General features: G+C 28.9%; 2 long non-coding RNA genes across 2 annotated transcripts; both read left to right on the forward strand.

The window, feature by feature from the left end:
* Positions 1–3,249: 3,249 nt before the first annotated feature.
* Positions 3,250–5,236, forward strand: LOC134270590 (uncharacterized). The gene is made up of 4 exons (XR_009992853.1): positions 3,250–3,307; positions 4,077–4,163; positions 4,334–4,404; positions 5,131–5,236. It is a non-coding gene; the product is annotated as an uncharacterized LOC134270590 (long non-coding RNA).
* Positions 5,237–12,551: 7,315 nt separating this feature from the next.
* Positions 12,552–13,617, forward strand: LOC134270591 (uncharacterized). Its single transcript, XR_009992854.1, has 3 exons — positions 12,552–12,635; positions 12,883–13,027; positions 13,459–13,617. It is a non-coding gene; the product is annotated as an uncharacterized LOC134270591 (long non-coding RNA).
* The last annotated feature ends 599 nt before the right edge of the window (positions 13,618–14,216 follow it).

A 14,216-nucleotide genomic window follows, 5' to 3' on the forward strand; every position in this document is an offset into this window, starting at 1 on the left:
CACAATATCGATGGGAAATTTTACAATGCAAATAGAAAATTATAGAATACAATGAAAAGTTACACAATACAATTTAAAATTATACAATATCAATGGGAAAGATCAAATATTGCGACGTTTGAAATGCCATAGAACTGTATTTCAAGTAATGCATGGGATTGGCAATTAATAAGGTGATCATTGTATATTACTGCATAAGTGAGGGATGTTGACAATTGAAAAGTTAAAATCATTACATTTATCATAAAACTTTGTAGTAGAATTACCATGAACATCTGTTTCTATATCTAAATGTAAAACAGATGTGTCCAACTCGGTGGTATCTTTTGTTTCAAGCTCACTGGGATATATAATGTCGACATAAGAATGGAAATAACCATTGTAAATTGACAATAGTCAAAATGTCGAGTTAAAGGCCACAGCAAGTGGTTTTTTTTTTTCTTTTTACTTAAATTTTGAAAAAATTCTGTTTCATGTGAATACAAAAATATGTCCTTTAAAATAAGGACCCAATTGGTACCCATGGGTACTTTCCTATAATCCCATAGATTGTAGGAAATCTTGGTCTCCAAAAACAACATAGATACTGTCAATCAGAATCTCAATCATCTTTTTATTATCAACTTCAGAGTACTTGTTTGTACAGTCAGATTGCTTTTAACAAAGTGATTTTACTAATGACAAATGAAAAGGTAAGAAAGTAAATTTACGAGTTTCATCGTTTAGAAGAAAAACCGAGTTCATTGTTGTCAAAAAGCCTCGACTTCATTTTTTTCGTGGCTAATGGTTGTATATAAAGTTGAAAAAAGTAAGGTTTTATGTTAATTGTTGATTATGGTAAAATCTTGTGATTTCAAATTTTCCAAAAAGTTCCTTGGAATTTTCAAATACATGTATCCACATCTGATTTATACTCGTACATGTACTACTTCTCAAATATAGTGTTACACTGTACTCTTGGAGTTTCTCCTCTACTTTTAATATTTTAGTGAGGTGTGAAGAAAGAGGCTTGGTAGAACATTTACTAGGACCCGCTATGTATCTTTGTTTGTAAGGATTTTTATGAAGTTTCGGAATCCAATATACATGTCGATATGGTCATTCAAATTCGTTTTTATAGTTGAGAATATATTGAAAATATTAAAAACTGACACATGATTTTGAAGCATGTCCTCCTTTGAAGGAACTATGGGTAGAAGTTGGAATTAAACCTCTGAATGTTTTAAAGGACTGTGTTGCTTCTGATTCTCTTTTGTATTGTTTAAATGGACGTTTGAGATTGAATGATTCCTTATCTCCATATACTTTAATATCAACATTTTACATTGTTTTAAATTTTGACTATTGTTGTAATCTGTTTCATGATCCGTGAGTGTAACATTCATCATTTATGTTTCTGTAGCACTAAAATTTTCCTTTTTATATCAGAAGAGTATCATTTTACAATATAAAACAGATATCTGACATCATTGAACAGTTGAGGTCAGTGTATCAAACATAGATTTTCAAAATGTTGACTTACAACATTGGTGATACCTGTGTATCATTCGTGTATCAAGTCTTATCTTTTGAAATACTTGAAAGAAAGAAATAAAGTTATAGAATGTTTGTCTTGAGTTGTTCGACATAGAGATTCATTCACCAAATGAATTGTCCTCAATGAAAATGCCATATACTGAATATTATAAGGTGTATTTTAAAAACAAAGATTTTTAAAACATCGTTTGATGATTGTTTAAAGAGAAAAATTATGTCAAAATAAATGTGTGTTATTTTTTACTCAATAATTTAAAAACATTCAATGCTGCACTAATACTGATATTTGGACTCTCAGCCTGGGAAAAAAGTTTTCACCAATGAAAGTACCAGTCATTCTAAAAATGATGTCATAAGCAATAAAAACGCATCATTGAAATTTTAGCAGTCCTACTGTCTTTGCCACTTGCCTATTTTTCATATGATCCTTAGACCGTGATAAGATAATGTATTTTTGAATGGGATATTTAATTCTGGTGTTTTTTGTTCGTAGTGCTTTAAATCCTTTAAAGTATATAAAAACTCAGACTGACAAAATGGTATTCATAACATAATTAACATCAATCCACCGTTACAACACATTTCCTAATTTTTTTTAAAAGTAGGTCGTCTTGGGGAAATTCCATTAGCATTAAAATTAGAAACTTATGTAACAAAATCTTTTAACATTAAACTTTTTTTTTGACTTTCCATACGAAAGATGTATATTTAGACATTTGGTATATCTGAAAAAGCATAATACTTAGAAATTGTAAATGAATATAACTATGTTTGTTCAAAAAGAAAAATATGGAAAACAAAATCGACTCACTAATTTTATTTTCTCAAGTTTCCAAAATTAAAATGAAATCTTAAATCTTCAGTCTTAGTGTTGCAATATCAATTATGACAAAATATTAATACATTAAATTTCTTTCAGTTTTCCTCTATAGTCATGGACTCATGTTTACAAAGGACTGCATTCTTATTATATCATAGATCAAATTCTTTTAAGAACAGACAATACACACTTTTATCAAATATCTTCCCGTCCATGACAAGGGGCACACAACGTTTTATTATATTTCATTCAAAGTAAAAAAAAAGTTTATAGATTAATAATGATGGTGCAGAAAGATAGAACTCTGAACATCATAGAAAGCTTTTAATTTTGTTATACTTAGAAATGTATAACTTACATCATTTACAATCGAAATAGGCCCAAATATATATCCACAGCTAGACATTCATTTTTTTGTATTATCGGTCCTTGAGGAATGGACGGTTTCCGATTAAATGTTAAAATGTTTTGTTAAATTAATATAGTGAAATATTCGACCAATCATTTTAATTCCAAACCAAGGCAAATGCATAGTTTACAAAAGCGAATGTTCAAAAAATGGGAAAAACTTGTTGACTTTTCTCCATTGAACAATTATTTTCACAATGTCTGATCTTCATTGAAACTATGCATACCTTATTTTTTAAAATTCTAATATGTAGTTTATTCCGTCGATATGATTTTGATAGCAATCTGAATTAAATATCAAAAACTTTGTTAGTGTGGGGAAAACGATATTTATATGGACTGCACGGATTTATTATAAATAACTGAAAACCAATCGGAGCGTCAGTTGCTTGTCCAATAAAAACCGGTTTCGACATAAAAAGAAGCCAATCAAACTTTTTGTTTTGAATTACGTGTCACATGACAGAACATTTATAATCAGAAGGCGCTTTAATTGAATTTCATTCCATCGACATTCTGAGTAAAAAGACGATATCAGGAAAGGTAAGTGCAGTGTTTACCCATGTACCTTTGTTATTTAGTCATTTTATAATCCACATATAAGTGTTTTTTTTGTATACGGAATAGAATACTAGTGCTCAATTCTTAACTGCGCACATACTAACTATTGATCTAAAAATGATAGAACTGAAATTTATTTAGGATTTTTTTTAAACATGTTAAAATAATCATTCACCTTTGATTTTTTGTACTTCTGTTGTGTCCGTGCCACATGCCCTTTTTAAATATGTATTATTAATAGATATCTGAGATCGATCACTCTTCTCTATTTTCACTTTTTATTCTTTGAACACCTATAAATATAAATCTATAGGAAAGACTGTAGTTAAATATGTATATATTCTTCAAACAGGCAATTGTGTTTCTTAGCGTAGATCCAAAGAATGAACAAAAGTTTAATTCATAAAATATATTGGTGAAATTTTGTCTTTTGTTACGTTATATGTATGCTCAGTTTGCTAGAAACACAGGATTCTGACATCATTTTCGGTGTTATTACTTCATTAAAATTACAGAATATCCTCTTAATATGTCTATATTTTCATGATCTTTTCAATGAGTAGAAACACTTATCAACATCTATTAATCGGTTAACGTTTTATCAAATACTTTTCTGAACCCCTGTATATATATAAAATAGTCATGAACAGTTCATAAAAAAAATACCGGATTCCAGCAGATTACCTCAATTTAACAAAAAATTTCCCCGCCTATTTCCAGTTTAAATAGTAATCGTTGATTGATTATATAGATTAAAATGGCTACAGGAAGTGTCAGGACGAGGTCAAGGAGATCACAGACTGTCAGAAGACAACGCAGAGTACAACGCCAAAGGGAGGTGAAGTTAATTTTATTGTACCTGCATTGCCAAAGAAATGTTGATTTGTGTAATCTTAGTTTTGAAAAATCCGGAGTAAACAGTGAAGTCTAATGATAGGAAAATAAACCACAATTCAGTAGTTTTTTAATTTGTTTAAATTGTTCATTAATATTTTTTGCTACTTGCAGACTGTTAGGGGTGTGATAATCACTATACAGAGAACTTTACGCATTGCAGCTAGAGCTCGACGTTCCCGGAGGTTGTTGCATTTGTGACTTTTATTTTTAGAATAAATATATAATTGTTTTAATTTTTAAAAAAAATTATAGGATTTCTTCATTGTTCAAATATATGACTTTCTTTGTTCGAAAAAAAAATTCTGTATGAATTTTTAAACGTATGTATTTTTCCACTTATTAGCCAAAGGATCAAGTAAACTTTTTAGTTCAAAAGTTTTACAAGCGAATACATTGTAAAATGAAGATTTCTAAATGATTACTTAGGGGAAAAAATCTCGAAATAGCGAACCAATCATCAGTGATATTTATATTGAAGCAGCGCCAGGAAGTATAGATTCAAGTAGCAATAGAATGTAAAACTTATAGCATAAATTCATCAAAAGCCATTAAAATCAAAGAAATATCGAAGCATCCCCAGTAAGTGTATATTTAAGTTTGTTCAATTCATACCCCCCCCCCCCCTTCATACGTTAGGACGACTTATATATTATATATACTAACCAATACTGAAATGTTTTTGCTTCACCGAGCCAACGTGCTAATTAAGGTGAGCGAAATGGCTAATGGACCTCATGTTAATTTTTAGCACTCATTCTGAATAACGTTTTACAAGTAAAAAATTAATATATATTGCTGATTCACGATACCGTTGTGTGTAAAAAAGGGAAAAAAAAATCTATGCTCAAGCTAATTAAAAAATACAATTTTTGCAACAAGCTGACTATTTACATTTTTTTTCCTTGTAGGTCTGTACTTCGCAGATGATAATCCTTCCTATACATTTTTGTATATCAGCACAAAAAGATGTCAAAATTTAAAGTGAAATAAAGGAAAACTTTTCGCTAAATGTTACCTTGTTTCTTGCATTATATGTAAAAGCAGAAAAACACCAAAGCAATATGTACAACGTTAGTGCTTTCATTTTAAATTCTTCAGACGTTTTACTTTAAATATTTGACGTTAAAAAGTTACGTTGTCGTTTTTTCTCTTTTTTAAATATATTTCCAACCAGTGCTATAAATATATAATTTGTTATACATTTTGGATATAAATATATATGCAAGGGGCAAACAGCGAGTGTGATGGGGCATTTTGGCACGATAACAGGAATTGTTCTTTACTGTCATTCTTTATAAAAGATACCACATAGTCTGACACATCTGTTTCATGTTTGATATTTTATTGAAAAACATATAAATGGTAATCTAACAATCAAGCTCTATGACAAACGTGATGACTTTAACTTTACAATCGTAAACTTACCTTACTTATGCCACAATATACATTCATCACCTGCATATAGGCCTTTCAACTAATTTTTCAAGTTGCACATAATTATGTTAAAAAACATTTCAGAGATCGATTTATAGGTACATGAAATTATCAAAAAAGATAACAAGAAAAGATTGATATAACCATCAATTGTCGCCCGGGAAATAAAGTAAACAATGGAAATGAGTCTTGACCATCAAACCGCTTCAATATGTGTGAAAAAGACATGCGTCTAAATGATGGAGACGATAGTCGAGAATATTTTGAAAACTTGTAGTCGGATGAAAATCGAACAAAAACGGTACCATTTAAAACTTAATCAATTCCTTAAGTAAATGTTGGCTGCATGAAATAAAAATTGAAACTAGACTCATGCATCATCTATTTTCAAAAATGTATTTCACTTTAAGAATATAAAGCACTGTGTACAGTACGTTTTTATGCGATTAGTAAAATTCGATGTTCTAAAAAAAGGGACCTGTCATTTTTTCGATATTAAATGAGAAGCAACTTTATACATTGAGGATGACGTTTACTCAGGTTTCAGAAATCAGAGAGGAAATTTTATAAAGTATAATATATTGAATCAAAAATTGTTCTAAATGGATGAAATAACTAAGTTTTATCTCAATATCAATTAAAAAATTTAATATGTAAGAACTTGAAGAAAATATACAGGAACAAAACTCAATGTATTGCTATGCAGAAAAAATTCGGACTAAATTTGTAATTTTTCATTTTTTTTCAAAAATTTTTATTTCTTGCAATATTAATCACAAAGTAAAGGTTACATGTATTTTAAGACATCATTTTTCAAATTTTATTTGTGTTTAAGCTCATAAATTATTTCAAATAAAAGAATGCTATGAAATAAAGAAATTCAAAAACATGTACAAAAACCACTGTAGTCAACATATCTCAATAATTTGATCTTTGACCCAATATTACGGAAGCCCGATAGTGCAAACCAAAAATAAATAAAGAAAAACGAAATTATTAAATAAAGAGAAACGAAATTAATATATATAAAGAAAAACGAAATTAATATATAAAGAAAAACGAAATTATTAAAAAAAGAAAATCGAAATTATTTATTCAATAACTTCGTTTTTCTTCATTTAATAATTTTCTTTTCCTTTATATATTAATTTCGTTTTTCTTTTTTTAATAATTTCGTTTCCGTTTATTTAATAATTTCGTTTTCTTTCTATATTAATTTTGTTTCTCTTTATATATTAATTTCGTTTTTCTTTATTTATTTTTGGTTTGCACTATTGGGCTTCCGTACAATATAATATTAATACCATGAGAATGAGGGTAACAAAAGTAGCCAGAGACTATAAATAATTAAGAGTTCTTATCAGTCAGATGTTTGCAATATATGATTAAAAATAGGGAAAAAATATAAATATGACAGAGGAAATTCGGACTGTAATAATTATCACATTTATGGCCCAAACTCTACTCATTTCTTTATATAGAGCAACTCTTTACCATTGCTATAATATTTTATTATTTAAAGAGTTTTGTTGCTTGTAATATTTTGTTAGTGAAGAAAAAAATGGTCATAGTGTGAAAAATTGAGGTATTTCCCGAGAAATATTCAGGGGCCCCTAGCATAAAAACGAGGTCATTGACCTAGTTATTTGAAATTGAAATTTAACACAAGAATCATAGGTGTACAATGTGCAATAGGTGGTTTTTCGTTCTTATCAGTGGAATTTTTAGTCATCTGAGTAAAGGTATACCTTAAATATCAAAAACATTTATATTTTTACAAATTCACTTTATGAAAGTAAATATATAATGTATCTCGTAATTTACAACGAGAAAGAACATTCTGATTGACAATCTTTTTAATGTTTAGAAAACCTTTAATTTTGAATAACCTCTCCCACCTCAATCCCCATACACCAACACTTAAACTTATATGTATAGAGCAGCCCGGTCCTCCGGGCTGCAATAACTTATGCACGCCTTTAATTAAATCATTATAAATTTTAATTATTTGTAAGTGACTACTTCGATGTCGTGTTTTAAGGACAGGAAACTCAGGTGTGAAAACTGACCTACTAAGTGCCGATTTATGAGTTATCGTTTATAGGAAGGACATATAGGCTGCTTCAGCATTGGTATTGATATGTACACAAAAGGGTAACCGTTTCTTTACATTGTTTTGTACACAAAAGAAGGAGAATGTCTTCACTCTACCTGAAATAACTGGGTCAAATGAATGGGGTCAGACTATATTCAACATTTTTAACTCTCTTTGACGATTGTTATGAAGAAGAAAATATAATGTCATGTTTTTTTGTTTTCGCGCTTTTGCGCTTCCTATATGAACATATATATTTTTACGAGTAAATGCAGTAATTAATTATCTTACTTGTGTTACTAGGCACGAAGAAGAAAGACTGAGCACAAAAATTGAATTAGGTTAAAACTACGAAAGAGGGTAGACTTCACTTTTTATTTTAATTAAAAAATTTACTTATATGTAATTTAACGGTGTCTGCAACTATACAGTAAATAAGTTTAACATTAGTGCTAAATTTTAAAACCACTGGATTCTACTGACAGCAGAGAAACACTCAAGGGAAATGCTAGAAACTGACCTGTCTATAAACAGTTCGATACATAGGACCTGCTCTAAATAAGATTCAGCAACGAGTTATCGTTCATAACAGCGAACCCTAGCGGCAGTTGCATACGGAGTTTATATATCTGGCAGTCCAATATCATCTCAAGCAGTCTGAATCATCCTTAAAGAGGTACACTTATGTGCGAAACACCCAAGGATGAAGTCCAAAAGGCATCATGTGATGCCAAATTCCCGAATCTGAATACCATTGAACACATTTGACATTTTAAAAGGAATGAAAAAGTTCTCCTCCCCCTCTCCACACAATGTCAACGGTTTAGAAAGATCCATACAGTAGGTGTGATAACAGAAAGTTCAACCTCCTATTCAGGAGTACATGGTATCCACGAGAAAAGGATTTCTTGCAGTAATTAGAGTGAGTGATGGTCTTACATGTACTCCACAGAGATTTCTTTATGTGAATTTTCATTTTGAGGGTACATGTCCTTGACACTTTGCTTCAAAATCTGACGAGATACATGAAATTTACACACCATCGAACTGAAATATGCATCATTAACCATGAATTAAAGAAATAATTTATTGTATGCATTTGTTCTTTATAAGTTAAAAAAATGATAGGTGAACACTTAGAAGTTTGGTTCACTGTATTGTGAAAGTACTTGGAAAATTGCCCAATTTTAGTTTCATAAAAACACTACATGTATTTCAGTAATATCTTATAAGTAACATCAAATACTCTAAAAAAATTTTTTCGGATTGATTGTATGAAGCTTTGCGTCCCGAGCGAAAATTTTCCTTTACTCGGCACAAGGAGCCATTGAGCAGTAGGACATTTTTTTTATCGTGCAAATGCTTACTGCAACACATGTACCTCGGTTTGAAAGGTCTCATCCGAAAGTCCTGCAACTTTCTCTTCAAAGTGCACTTGACGAAGGAACAGTTGCTACCTACTTTTATCGACTTAGGTCTCTCTCAGCCGTGATTCGATTACATAATCTTCCGATCACACAGCCACTGCTCTACTGACTGAGCTACCATGAAGTTTTTACTGATTAATATATAAGACATATTTCAAACATTCTGCTGAAATTCAGTAAAATGTCATAACCTTCAAATAATTTTCTTGATTGCTAAATTTTGAATGCCAGAAAAATGACATTTTTGAGTGCGGATGGGTAAAAAAAATGATTATGCGAATTAAATTAAAACGTTTTTATAGTCATAAATTTTAAATAAATATGGCTATTCAAGATGAAAGGGAAAAAAAATTGTTCCCATAATTATTTGGATAAAAAATATTACAGGAAAAAATCTTTCATTGATTTTTGTATTTAACTTAATTACGACGTACAAAAAGGTCATGTTAAATGCACCGTAACACCAAAAGAAGCAAATTGTCATCAATTTTTTTAATTTGATTTTTAATTGAGATTTGTATGTAGGTTCTAAAATTATATTTTATAAAAAAAAAATCATTCCTTTTTTAACCGGATCAAACCTCCTTAAAAATAAATTAAAATATATACTGTATGCGAAATGTAAAAAAAACAATATACATTCAAATTTGTATTAATCACTATCTTTAAATAAAACCATTTTAATTATTAATATACAATAGGTGACATTTTGCTTCAGATATTTATCAGAATAATATTATTTAGGTCCCTTTAAACAGTGTTAATTTGCAATTTTAAGAACATGAACATTATTCCTCATATTCGAGCCAGAAAAGATGCTGAATTTATAGGCATGTAGCATACATGCTATATATCTACTACATATTGATTCAAGTAACCTAAAAGTTCAATTTATTATCATCAAGGTATTGCTAGACAATTTTTTTTTTTCAAAAGAGGGTATAGACATATCGTTCAGAATCTTCTACACACAATACGAGGCATATTGAATTGTGTTAAAAAATGAATTGTGTCAACTAAGGTCTGGTCGTATTTAGGTTGCCAAAAAACTTTCTAATTCTTGTTCTGATGAAATTGATAAAAATAAATAACATTTTTCGCAAACAAGACTTAAAATAGTTGGGTATTCTGTGGGGAAAACCATATTTAAATTTAGATATTTATAGTACACAAAACATTATCGGGTATAAATTATTTTTTAAAATGTTTTAAGATATATATGAGGTTGATTACTGTTCGATTTATTCATATTTCATTGTTTCTGTGTGTCAAAAGGGAATTCAAATTTCGATTTTGGCAATTAATAAAAACAATCGAATGTTTCTTCTCTTTTTAATACAGTAGAGGAAAAACATCATGGCAGTGCATGGCCTTTTTATATGACGGGTCGAGGACAAAAGGGACGCCATCTTATCCTATATTTGATGACTCAAGGCATCTCATTTTGTGTCAATTTTTCGGTTCATAATTTTTTATTACTCTTAATTTTTCATTTTAACACAAGCTGAAAGTAATTATATACACAAATTGCAATGAAGACCAATGCAATGTCATATTGCATTTATTCCATATTTATGATAAAAGTATATTTATTTCATGTTGTAAATTTTGAATTTTCTAGGGGTGAAAAATGCTTAATTTACATGTTATAACTTACCATATAGTTAATTTTGCATTATCTCCCATTAGAACATTCAAAACTTATAACATGATACTTATTTTGAATAATAGATGTTCCAGCGGTATAAAATCACTCAATATTAAAGAATGCACTTTCTTTGACATGTTTAAAGAAGTAGGACGTTTATCCTGGATGAAATTCATTTCGGGCATCTTTCAAAGTTAAAATATAAAGCTTAAATGTTTGTATCGTCATCATATTGGCCATACCGAATTTAAAGGTCAAATGTAGGCACATATTTTTAAAACCATTTAAACAGCAAAATTCTTAGAGTTACACTGCTAAAAATGCAGTTACCGGGTCATTTAAGAAAGATGCATGACCTTTTTTTTTTTCAAAATGTTTTTTTTTTTTTTTTTGTTAAAAATAGCAACAAGTCATTGAAAAAACTTTTCATTGCGTGGATCTAAAGATAGTATCGTCATTTTTTTTCTGTTTCTTTAAAATATCATTACGTTGTGCTTCAGAAGAACAGAGGGCTCTGAAATTAACCAGAATATAACTAGCAGACGTGAAAGTGTAAGTTTTTGAACAATTTTTTTAAAATTTGATATCATATTTAAATGTAAAAACTTTAAAGACTGCAATGTAGCCCAAATATTTAAAGCGAATTTTCCAAAACAAAATGATTTTTTTATTTATTTAATTCTTCCGTAAATCTTTTAAAAATTACTTTTTTCTGAAGGAATGAATTTACGTTTTTTAAACCTAGAGGTTTTTTTTTTGTTTTTTGTTTTTTTTTCTAGGGGGAGGAAAATGCTTAAATTATTATAACATATCACTTATGTATACTTTTGTGTTATTTAAAAAATAATTTTACAAATGACCAATAACAAGGTAATCATATTTACGTGTTCCATTTTTAATGAAAAAGTAGCTGTCAATGATATCAAAAAGCTCAACGATATCAAAAGCCTGAACTTTTACCTATCATGGGGAATGTTTATTTTTATCAAGTTGAAAAGTCATAAGTTTTTAAGCTGTTGATTTTGGGAAAATCTTAAATGATTTCAAATTGTCAAATTTTTAAGTTAATTAAATGATTTACACCACTTTTTGAATATATTGTTGCACAGTATTCAACGATGTAAATTTGATATTTTCATAAAAATGCGATGAAAATTTTATTTCATTGTGTCAATTGCGGAAAAATTATCCATATGACATAAAGATATCGTGACAGAAATGCAGTTTTAGACGTACAACTGCTTGGTTAGATAACATCGTTACAAACATACAGTTTAGCCACATTTCAAATTTTAATATAGAAACTGATCATTTCAAAAAACGTGTGTGTAAGCTTTATAAAAAGAAACAAGGAATTGCCTTTTAATACAACTTTCTCAGTCCATATATTATCATTATAAAATTATGAGCTTATAGCAGTACTAAAAATAGCATTCATATATTACGTTAAAGTAAAACTTTGTTTAAACAATGGGATTTTTAAAAGAGGTATCACATCAATGTTTTACTTGAATGAAATCTTCTATATACATTGTATTGGCCTTGTTTAAGCGAAGGGTCTAACAAAAAGAAATAAATGGCATCAATATTATTTATATAAATCTTACTATACTGTCCTTGATTGATATATATATATTATTACTTCAAATATGCTTGATTTTAGGAAAGTTTCAGGAAGTTAAAACTTATCCAAATTTGTTATTTTTAATTTTGTTATAAATAAAGGTACATGTGTCTATTTTAAGAGAGAAAATGGGTAAAGCCAAAAAGAGAGTATCACGTGCACAAAATCGCACAAGAAAGGTCAAGGTAAGACGTAAATTAAAGAATAAGCCATACTATGTAAAAAGAAGTATGAAATCAATTTATTATAAAATATTAGGAAAGAATTGCAAAGTTTAACATTATTGGTATTTAGTGTTTTTTCATGCAAACTATAAGAGTAAGGATTAAACGAAATAAAAGCAATAAATATTGTATACAACATGCATAGATTGAATATATATTTTAATAAAAATGTCAGGGAAAATACACAGTACGTGTTTTCATATTTTAGACATATGCATATGCCAACCTTGCTGTGGTTGGATTCTACACGTACATTGCATGTACTAGAAGTCGTCAACGGGCCATATTAGCTGCAGGGTATCTTGCACGTTCATCTCGGCGCTATAAGATTTAGTTCAGCTTTTCTGTTCGGTGTAAGCATAAAAAACATTATATAAATGCATTTAGTTAAATATACCACCTTTAATTTTCAATTGCTGCATATAATCGACGAGCGAAAACGCCATATATTATTTGGCGATTAAAATTTTAATTTTGCACCGTACTTGATTTTTCAGATACTCAGTAGCAAATAAACTAAAGTAAAAAAACTCTTTGGTGATAGTAAGAAATATAATATATTCTTTGCAATTTTTTTCTTGTTACGAAATGACTCAGTAAAAAGAATTCATATTCTCTAGCCAATTTTTTTTATTGCCCCGCTGACATATAGCTTATCCTCTATGGTTTTCCGTCTCTTAAAAGCAAGGCATTTTAAAATGAAAAAAAATATTGTGTTCATTTATGAAAGGTACAGTGATTGAATGATACAAACTAATTTAAAATATTTTCGTTTTATTTTCAGATATTCGATCTGTAGCTGTTGCTTTGGGGAAAAACATTTTACATCAATATATGACTTTTTTAGAATTTAGAACAATTGTTTAAGCAGCTATTTAGATTTCAATGAAATTATGTGTGTAAAACCATATTTGATAAATAAATTCATATGATATTATATTTATATTATCGTGTACCCTTCTTCAAGATAAAAAAGGTCATTCATAGGAAAAATATTTAGAATAAATATTGTTTTACGAGTTAATTAAGTCCTCTTGAATGTACAACACAATTAAAGGTTGATCATTAATGCACTTTCGATTGAAAGGATTTGTAATGGTGTAGTTTTTTTTCCTTTCATTTGAAATGTAATGTGGATAAACAATGTTTTTTATGTATAGTTGTTTATTTAATTATATGCAGAGTTTCAGCTAAAAACAATTCGAATTGCATATACCCCGGTGGTATAAACATGACTTAATTTAAATGCAAGATGCTAGTGTTTGAAAAAAATTGAATCTTTTCAAAGATGGGTTGGTTGGTTCAGGTAAATTACATAATTAACATTTTTGAAGTCGTCATTTTAAAAGCTAATGTAAAAGGTTTTTCCCTATAAATGGAAAATAAATGTAAAACGTGATGATTTCATAAAAGTTCGTTCGGCTTGCAAATTAGTAAAGTTGACAGAGAAAAAAAGTTAGAAAATCAAATTAGTATCCTTCTCTACGATACCAGATATTAACAGAGCAAATTAGATCCTTTAGAAAATTTCTTTTAATTGTA

Source organism: Saccostrea cucullata, unplaced genomic scaffold (genome assembly GCF_032062105.1).
Source record: "Saccostrea cucullata isolate Sc308-1 unplaced genomic scaffold, CSIRO_AGI_Scuc_v1 ctg171, whole genome shotgun sequence".
NCBI classification, from domain to species: domain Eukaryota; kingdom Metazoa; phylum Mollusca; class Bivalvia; order Ostreida; family Ostreidae; genus Saccostrea; species Saccostrea cuccullata.